Consider the following 9,333-nt stretch of genomic DNA (forward strand, 5'->3'; position numbering starts at 1 on the left):
GTAACAGCCCAGTATCACGCCAAAGCGCGTAATATACCCGCCGGGCCAATGTGTTAGTCTCACGGTTTGCCTCGCTCAGGCGTGAGAAGTACACACGCGTATGAAGGTGCAGTGCCAGCAGGGGGCGATGATTAACTCAATGCCAGCAACTACCCACGGAGGAAAAGAAGCATGCAGCATTTTCCAAAATCCCTCCCCTAACCCTAACCCAACCCTAACCCTAACCCTAACCCTAACCCTAACCTGACTTCACCTCTTAATCATCGCCCCCTGCTGGCACTACACCTTCATACATGCGTGTACTTTTCTGAGCGAGGCAAACCGTGACACTGACACGTTGGACCGGCGGTGTCTTACACGCTTTGGCGTGATACCGGGGTTTTGGGAAGGTTGCAGCATGCAAGAACTTTTCCCCTCTGTGCGTTTCAAGGCACAGAAACTGTTGTGATGTGGATGAAATGTGGGCGAACAGAGAGCAGACACTGGATGACCTGTGAGATGCTCTTCACTCATGTCAGATTTACAGTATCTTTTCTGTATTTTCTTTCACGTCACAGTAGTTTTGGAATACTGTAATACATATTTTTGTGGGATTTATGTGTGTGCAAAAAACCCCAAAACAACACCTATTCACAGCAACTCTAGAAACAGTAATCTATAGACTAATTACAGTAATTTGGTGATCACAGGGTCTATGTATGGTATAAAAGGCGAAGAGCCATCCAGGGTTGATCATGTTTCATAGAGGCGGATACTGAGCATATTGCCTCTCTTTATTCATGCAATGATAAATACATATTTCCATTTGGTGACATTGTTGTGTTCATTGACAAATGTATTTAATTTTGAAACACGAGTTTTGAGTATTTTAGGGACCTTTGCAGGTGATGTGTAGTGTTGCGCTATACTCCAGCTGTTGTGGGCATTGCACTTGCAGATTTGGGAATAGTAGACAATATTTCAGGAATTGCATTTTTTTTTAAGCAACCAAGAAAATCTGTATACTCGTGGATATACACTGTAGTGTGTGAATAGTGGTGTGCAGCTACGTTAAGCTAGTATGGCTTGTGTGATGTTTCAGTATTGTGCATGAAATTAAGGACAACAACTACCACAACTTATGCTCCTTTGTCTTAAGTTACAGGGTTAGTGGAAAGGATGGCATTTTTCCCTCTCAACTACTCATTGAACTGACAAAAGTAATCACTAGGGGGCACACTAGGACCGCAGCACTGCTGTAAAAAATGCACCAGCTTGTCCATGAACACTAGTTGAAAATGTGCTTTGGGGAAAATCTGAATGGCAGGGAGCCATTGGCGGATTATGAGAGAAATGGGACCCTGGGCCCAGACGTGTAACCCCCCCCCCGCTCCCTGCGCAAGGCAGGTACACTGACTTGCAGCCAACGGCACATTTAACTAAATTCACCTGTACCTCAGCAGGATTTACAGCACATGCACACAATCAACGCCAGCAGCACACAAACTAACCTACACACACACTCACCTGCAATTTCCTTCAGTTTTTCAGCAGGACTTCTGGGACTTTGTTATTGACATAAATGACGAAGCCTTTTCACTACGCGACAAGAAAGGCAAAGATAATAACAGAGGCTCTGGCTCAGGGCCCCCCTCAGCCCTTGGGCCCCTGGACCTTGGCTCGGTAATCCACCCATACAGGGAGCAAACTGAATCCAACAAAACAATTACACGAAATAACAATGAATAAATATTTGCTGAATTTATAAGTGAAAAATGAATTAACTGCCCCTCCTGGGTACAAACTTAAACATGACGTGTTTGAACATATAAATACACAATTGTTTTTTTCTCTTAATTTAATAGTAAGGGCGGCATGGTGGCGCAGCAGTTAGCATGGTCACCTCACAGCAAGAAGGTCCTGGGTTCGAGTCCCAGGGTAGTCCAAACTTAGGGGTCGTCCTGGGTCGTCTTCTGTATGGAGTTTACATGGTGTGTGTGTGTGTGTGTGTGTGTGTGTGTGTGTGTGTGTGTGTGTGTGTGTGTGTGTGTGTGTGTGTGTGTGTGTGTGTGTCGGCTGGATGGCCGGCCCTGTGATGGCCTGGTGGCCTGTCCAGGATGTCTCCCCGCCTGCTGCCCAGTGACTGCTGGGATAGGCTCCAGCATCCCCACGATACTGAGAGCAGGATAAGCGGGTTGGATAATGGATGGATGGATGGATGATTTAACAGATTGATCAAAGAAAAGGACGCGTGGCATGCGCAAACGTTTTGGCATCCTATGAGTTGATACTTTGTATTTCCACCGTTGGTGGAAATCACAGCTTCACCTTGTGTTCTGTAGTGAACCCAGTCCTCCTGCTCTTGTTTGGTTTTGTCCCCTGCAGAACTCTTCTAGCTCCGAAATATTCTTAGATATTCCTCATGCACTATATGTTTGAGATCTTCACACAGATTTCGATGAAATTTAAGTTTGAGGACTGCGAATGTCATTTCATAAACAAGACTAGGTTAGAAATGGTGGCCAATTTGTTAGAGGGATAGTCAATGGTAGTGCCTATATTATGAATACTACTACTACTACTTTCGGCTGCTCCCGTTAGGGGTCGCCACAGTGGATCATCCGTTTCCATCTCTTCCTGTCTTCTGCGTCTTCCTCTGTCACACCAGCCACCTGCATGTCCTCTCCCACCACATCCATAAACCTCCTCTTTGGCCTTCCTCTTTTCCTCTTCCCTGGCAGCGCCATATTCAGCATCCTTCTCCCAATATACCCAGCATCTCTCCTCCACACATGACCAAACCACCTCAATCTTGCCTCTCTTGCGTTGTCTCCAAACCGTTCAACGCGAGATGTCCCTCTTATATAATCGTTCATAATTCTGTCCTTCTTCATCACTCCCAGTGAAAATCGTAGTATCTTCAACTCTGCCACCTCCAGCTCCTGTCTTTTCATCAGTGCCACTGTCTCCAAACACACAGCTGGTCTCACAACCATCTTGTTAACCTTCCCTTTAACTCTTGCTCGTATCCTTCTGTCGCAAATCACTCCTGACACTCTTCTCCGCCCACTCCACCCTGCCTGCACTCTCTTCTTCACCTCTCTCCTGCACTCCCCGTTACTTTGGACAGTTGACCCCTAGTATTTAAACTCATACGCCTTCGTCACCGCCACTCCTTGCATCCTGACCATTCCGCTGTCCTCCCTCTCATTCACGCATGGGTATTCCTTTGGTACTCCTACACTGTGGATTTCTGGATATTAAATGCTACTGAAGTAGCATATTACATGACATGGTTAAGCTGTGTTCGTGTACAAAAAAAGAAGTTATAAATGGAGTTGCTAGAACAATACTTTCCACTCACATCTTGGGACGTTTGATTTGAAAGCAAACTTAATTAATTGTAATTATAACTATTCCAATTATCTGTTAATTGCCCTTCCACTTTCACCTGTTTCCACCTGCGGATGTCTCGCGTCTCTCTAAGACTCGCTCTGTATTGACAGGTGAATGCGCAAAGAATGAACTGCGGGCGCTGCTAGCGACATGAATTGTGCGTCACTTGCAACCACAATCTGACCCGTCTCAATGTCCGATTCCCAAAAGATATTGCGCTAATAATGTTACAGTGCAAACACGCCCATAAAGCTTTGCAGCTGAGTGCAATGTGCCCTTGCTTTGCGTCTGATCGCCATTATCCATGTGGTAAAGTATAGATGGTGGCTTTGCGTCAGGAATGGCCCGGCAACCCGTATCTGCCAGTGATTTCGGTCTCAGTTAAACCAGAAAGTGATGTTTTCCTGCGAAATATCCGCTCACAAGCTCGCCTGGCATGACGCTACCTTCACCTGGCTACAATCACGGCTGCCATGGTTACTGGTAAGTCTGCGTCAGTTACCACCGACTCTCCGAAGACGCAAATGGTTTTCGGTGTAACTGCGTGGGGGTATTAGCGCTGGTGTGAACTGGACTTTTTACGCAACGAGGCTCATTTGCAGAGAAAGGGGCCGATCTTACGCCAAATGCAGGGGCTGCTATAAGCCTTCCGTACTGATGGGTATTGTGCACCCTACACTGCATACAAGAGCGGCCATATGCCCGGTCTGGACAGACGCCTATTTGTCCTCCCTTTGATGGTATTGAAAAAACATCATGAGCGCTCGTAAATTCCCTCTCGGAGTGATAGAGTGCACTTCGTTACACTGCGTCTTATTGGCTACTGGGAAAGAAGGCTGCGTTTTTAATGGCTAATGGTGCGTGCAGGCATTCTGAAAGTGCTTATGTACTATCTTCCAGGTTATTGGCTGATGCACCTGTCGAATCAATGATCTTGTATTTCATTGGTTTAATGCGTAAACGCTCGTCAATCACCAAACACGCAGTGTTGTAACGAGAGTTACGTACTGTAACCCTAGACGCAGCCCTGTAAGGCTAGTGGGTTTATCCCTCGCGCCACCGGGCGGCACTGAAAAAAAGTGGGGCCTACTTAATTGTGGACCCCACTTAGGGCCGCAACTATATATTGAATCAAGGCCATATAATAGGCTCCCATAACAGCTTTTTCTTCAGCTATTACAGAGCCAGCGGGACCCAAATCTTAGAGGGCTGCCCCTATACTCATAGGCTCCAGAGTTACAGCAGGTAACTATCGTTCTAGTTCATATAGTCTTCGTCCTTTGAGGCTATCACTAGTCGCTGAAGGGTGAAGCAGGATATGGTCTATGCCACACTGGGTCCGTCCGGTACCTCAAGCACAAATATTACTTCATCACAACAAAAAATCTCACCGAGCCTCGCCATTGCGTTGTGTGTAATGGCGCCTCACAAAGGCCTATGTGTGCCCAACGACACGGCATAGAATAATATCTAACAGTCTCCGTGTGGGGATGATGGCTATCACAATAACAGCTGCTGCTGAGGAGGTAGAGACGAAGGTTACGCCCTGTAGCAGTCCAGCGGGTAGCAGAGTAAGGGGAAACGAAGCCTCGCTCCATACGCCTGCGCAACACGGGGAGCGCACAACCGAGTCTCCACAACCCATCATTCAGCCAGTACACCCAGTGCAGAATGAATCATAGACATCTGGGAGACATGCGCTCTGATGCCCCCTGGGGGATCCAACCTGGAAACAATGAACATCAGTAATGAACATCACATCTATGGATTTTGTGGATAAGGTGAGGGACATCATTATGGAGGGGATGAAACGATGGTATCTTATGATGTTAAGTCTCTCAAGTGCGTTCCTGTTGATGAAGCAGGGGAGGTGGTCCACGTGAAATTACAAAACGACCCCACCCTTAGCAGTAGGACCACCCTTAACACTGACCTAAGTGTGTCTGCTCCTGAAGCTGTGTCTTCAGTCCACGTACTTCACATACAGGGGGCAGTACTTTAGGCAGAGGCATGGGTGTGCTATGGGTTCCCCAGTCTCACCTGTAGTGGCCAACTTGTATATGGAGGAAGTGGAAAAGAGGGCTCTGATGTCCTATCCAGGGACACCACATAGTCATTGGTTCAGATTTGTGGACAACACCTGGGTTAAAATTAAATCTCAGGATGTACCACATTTCACCGACCACATTAACTCTGTGGACAACCACATCAAGTTCACCAGGGAGGATGTGAAAAATGACAGAGTACATCTGTCGCCATCTTACAATGCTGTGATTGCAAACATTCCCAAATCCTCAGCGAATAGTACACATGGCCAGTGAAACTCTAGTTAATGGTCACACCCATATTTGCATATAAAACTGATCGTTGGTTTCGGTCGTTATGCAGCTGTATTGTTTATAAGGGTGGGATACCTGCAGTCAGTTGAGACTGAAGTGGTCACTTAGATGAGTGATGAAACGTATCTGTCAATAAACGTTGTGTCCAGATGAACTGATTCAATCTTACTTGGTTGTAACATAGATATGTAATAATCATGTGTTGTTGTGAGGTGGTGGTTGGTGAATATATAGTATTTACTTCTGGTACATAAGATAATATAGTGTAATATAGCAGTAGTATATAGCATTGTATATGGGCATGATGGATTGTGGAGTCGTGGTATGGTATATGGGAAATATAGTATATAAGCCATATGGTATAATATATGGGTATAGGTTGTTGATTGCTCAACCATAACATAACTCTGTATAGTAGCGACATAACTGCTGTGCATACAGGTTTGCCTTCTATGTCTTGTTATTATTTCATTTATTTATTATATTTTTTCTTTTGTGTGTGTGTAACTGCAAGTTCTAGAAGCTGCTATGTACCAGAGTCAAATCCCTCGTGTGCATAGGCAAACTTGGCCAATAAAGCTGATTCTGATTGTGATCTATCAGAAGATGATGTACTGGGCATTGACAGAGAAACGGTGAGCCAGGCAAGTGTCGAATGGCACAGCATATAATTGGGAGTTTGGGGGTTCACAGCGTCAACTGCGCAAATAATTCTCCACAACTCTCCCACCTCTCCTTCTCCATCCCTTATCAGTATAAAATGCCAACTGAGAACTGGAGCCACTAAGACACCCTCTATCCTCTGGGGGAGGAACCATTTGAGTGACCATCTTGAAACATACATCTGCACTAAGGATTGACCAACTAAAACAAGGCACTTCATTACACTCTGCATTTAACCCATCCTAGCTGTGTAGCTAGGAGCAGAGGGCAGCTGCCGTGCAGCACCCGGGACCAACTCCAGTTCTTCTTGCCATGCTTCAGTCAGGGGCACAGACCCTATACATGTTAGGGTATAAACCCTAACATGCATGTCTTTTTTAATGGTTGGGGAAACCGGAGCACCCAAAGAAAACCCACCTTAGACACGGGGAGAATATGCAAACTCCACACAGAGGACGACCTGGGATGACCCCCAAGGTTGGACTACCCTGAGGTTCGAACCCAGGACCTTCTTACTGTGAGGCAACAGAGCTAACTACTGTGCCACCGTGCCGCCCAAAAAATGGGGAACATTTCACAAATTTGCACGTCATCCTTGTGCAGGGGTCATGCTAATCTTCTGTGTCTGTATGTAAAATATATTACCATAATTAATAATTCCAGTTTATTTGATGGCAAATTGCCATACAGTATTCTCCCCAATGTCAAATGAAGAAGGGTGAAAGAGGTATAATTCCTTATAATATTAATGGATTCACTATGTGTAATTGTTTTGGAGGCTCAGATGGAGATGTTTGTGATCAAGAGTCATTACTGTGTCTTTATAACAGACTCCACAGTTGTGTTTCATCTTTCGGGTCCCCATCCACAGTGCTCTGGAACCATCACAAACAACCTGTTAACATCTAGTATTTCAGCATCTATGATATATTCTAATAATAATAATAATAATGATAATAACAATAATAATAATAGTAATCATTATATTTATATAGTGCTTTTCTAGACACCCAGTGTACTTCACATTGAAGGGGGTAACTCACTTCAACCACCACCTGGGTGATACGCGGCAGCCATTTTGCACCAGAATGCTCATCAAACATCAGCTTGAGGTGGAGAGGGAGGAATCATTGAGCCAATTCCATGGGGGCATTATTAAGTGGCCAGATGGAGAGTGCCAGATTGGGAATTTTGCCAGGACACTGGGGAACCCCCTACTCTTTGCGATAAGTGCCGTGGGCTCTTTAATGACCACAGTGAGTCAGGACCTCGGTTTAACGTCTCATCCGAAGGACGGCATCTCCTACAGTACAGTGTCCCCGTCACTGCACTTGGGTATTGGGATTTGATATTTGTTGTTTTTATTAGGACCAGAGTCGAGACTGCCCTTTACTGGTCCACCAACACCACTTCTGGCAGCAACTCAAGTTTTCCCAAGAGGTCTCCCATCCAAGTAATAGCCAAGCCCATACCTGCTTAGCTTCCGTCATTTGGCCGAGCAAGGGTACATGTTGGTATGGCTGCACCATTGCACTTCATCACCTCTTATTTTGCCTGTACAAGTCAATCCTGTGTATATATCTGAAGGTTGTTGTGTTGTTGTGTTGTTATTCTATGTTAAGTACACAGAGAGCCATGAAACCGGAGTCAAATGTGCAAATTTACATGGCCAATAAACATGATTCTGATTCTGACAAACTTCTGGACCTGCCACATTCTACTAAGAAGGGCAGTGGACACTCAGGTACAGAGTGTACTCTCTACAAATCTGTAACTGCAATGAAACTGCCAGATTATCAAACTTTAAATGCACAGTCTGTTTTGATATTTCACTTTTTTTCCAACACCATTCGAAAACAAACATCCAATTCAGTAATTCAAATCAATTCAAGTAATTAGTCAATGTCTAATTTACCATCCCTATCACCATACACTTATAATGTGTACAATTAATCTTTTGTGTTCTTACACAGTTATTTTTATGTCAGTGCTTTACATGGCTTATAACGTGGTTTAGGGAGTCATGTCAGCTGTAATTGGGATTCACACAGCAACGGGCTTTAAGACGCTACAACTTCAAGGGACAATGATAAGGATAATACGGTATACACTATATTCATACCAGACCCCCCCTGCCCCCCCCCAAAAAAATCAAAATACTCAGGTGGGCAGCCTATGAGGTTTATGTGCCCATGAAATGAAAAACGTTTGTCTCACCTCAGTTCCCCAAATGGACTGTGGAACTCAGCTACGAATATAGAAAGAAATCAACAAATACATATGTGCTCTTACTCACGTTTTTCATTTCATTGCAGTTCTAGTCCACTCTTTCTGGAAAGTGGCAAAACTGGTCACAGACACATTCTGAAGTCTGGGGTGCACATAAAATCCCATTAAATAAGATATGACCAATTCTAAAATAATCCCACTTCTTCCCTACTATATCATACAGCCTTCTTCCTACTGGTCCCAAATGACTGAAAATAGGTTAACATCAATGTTAAACTAAATTCTTTAACGTGGTTGTTGTTCAAATCATTCCCCCCTGCATTACTTCTCACCTGGACGTTTTGTTTAAATTGGGAAAACATTGCATAATTGAAGCCAAATGGGTAGTGGGAGACTTAGCCGGAGAAAACCCTTAGCACTGAGGCTTAGTAACAAAAAATGTCTTTATGCATGCTCATTAATCCAGGTAAGAAAATCACATAAAGTTGAATCAGATCATATGAACACAATGCTTATTGAGAGAGAAACGTTTCATCACTCATCCAAGTAACCTCTTCAGTGCAGGTATCCCCACCTTTATATACAATACAGTGGCGTAACGACCGAAAACAACGATCAGTTTTATATGCAAATTGCCATGAGCATTAACTGGAGTTTCAATAGCAATGTGTACTATTCACAGAGCATTTGGGAATGGTTACAATCAGAGCATTGTAAGATGGTGACA

At 44.5% G+C, this 9,333-nt stretch overlaps 1 pseudogene; it reads right to left on the bottom strand.

Annotated features, from left to right (window-relative positions):
- Nucleotides 1-6,935: 6,935 nt before the first annotated feature.
- Nucleotides 6,936-7,035, bottom strand: LOC130122282 (U6 spliceosomal RNA; annotated as a pseudogene).
- Between the last annotated feature and the right edge of the window lie 2,298 nt (nucleotides 7,036-9,333).

Source organism: Lampris incognitus, chromosome 12 (assembly GCF_029633865.1).
Source record: "Lampris incognitus isolate fLamInc1 chromosome 12, fLamInc1.hap2, whole genome shotgun sequence".
Lineage (NCBI taxonomy): Eukaryota > Metazoa > Chordata > Actinopteri > Lampriformes > Lampridae > Lampris > Lampris incognitus.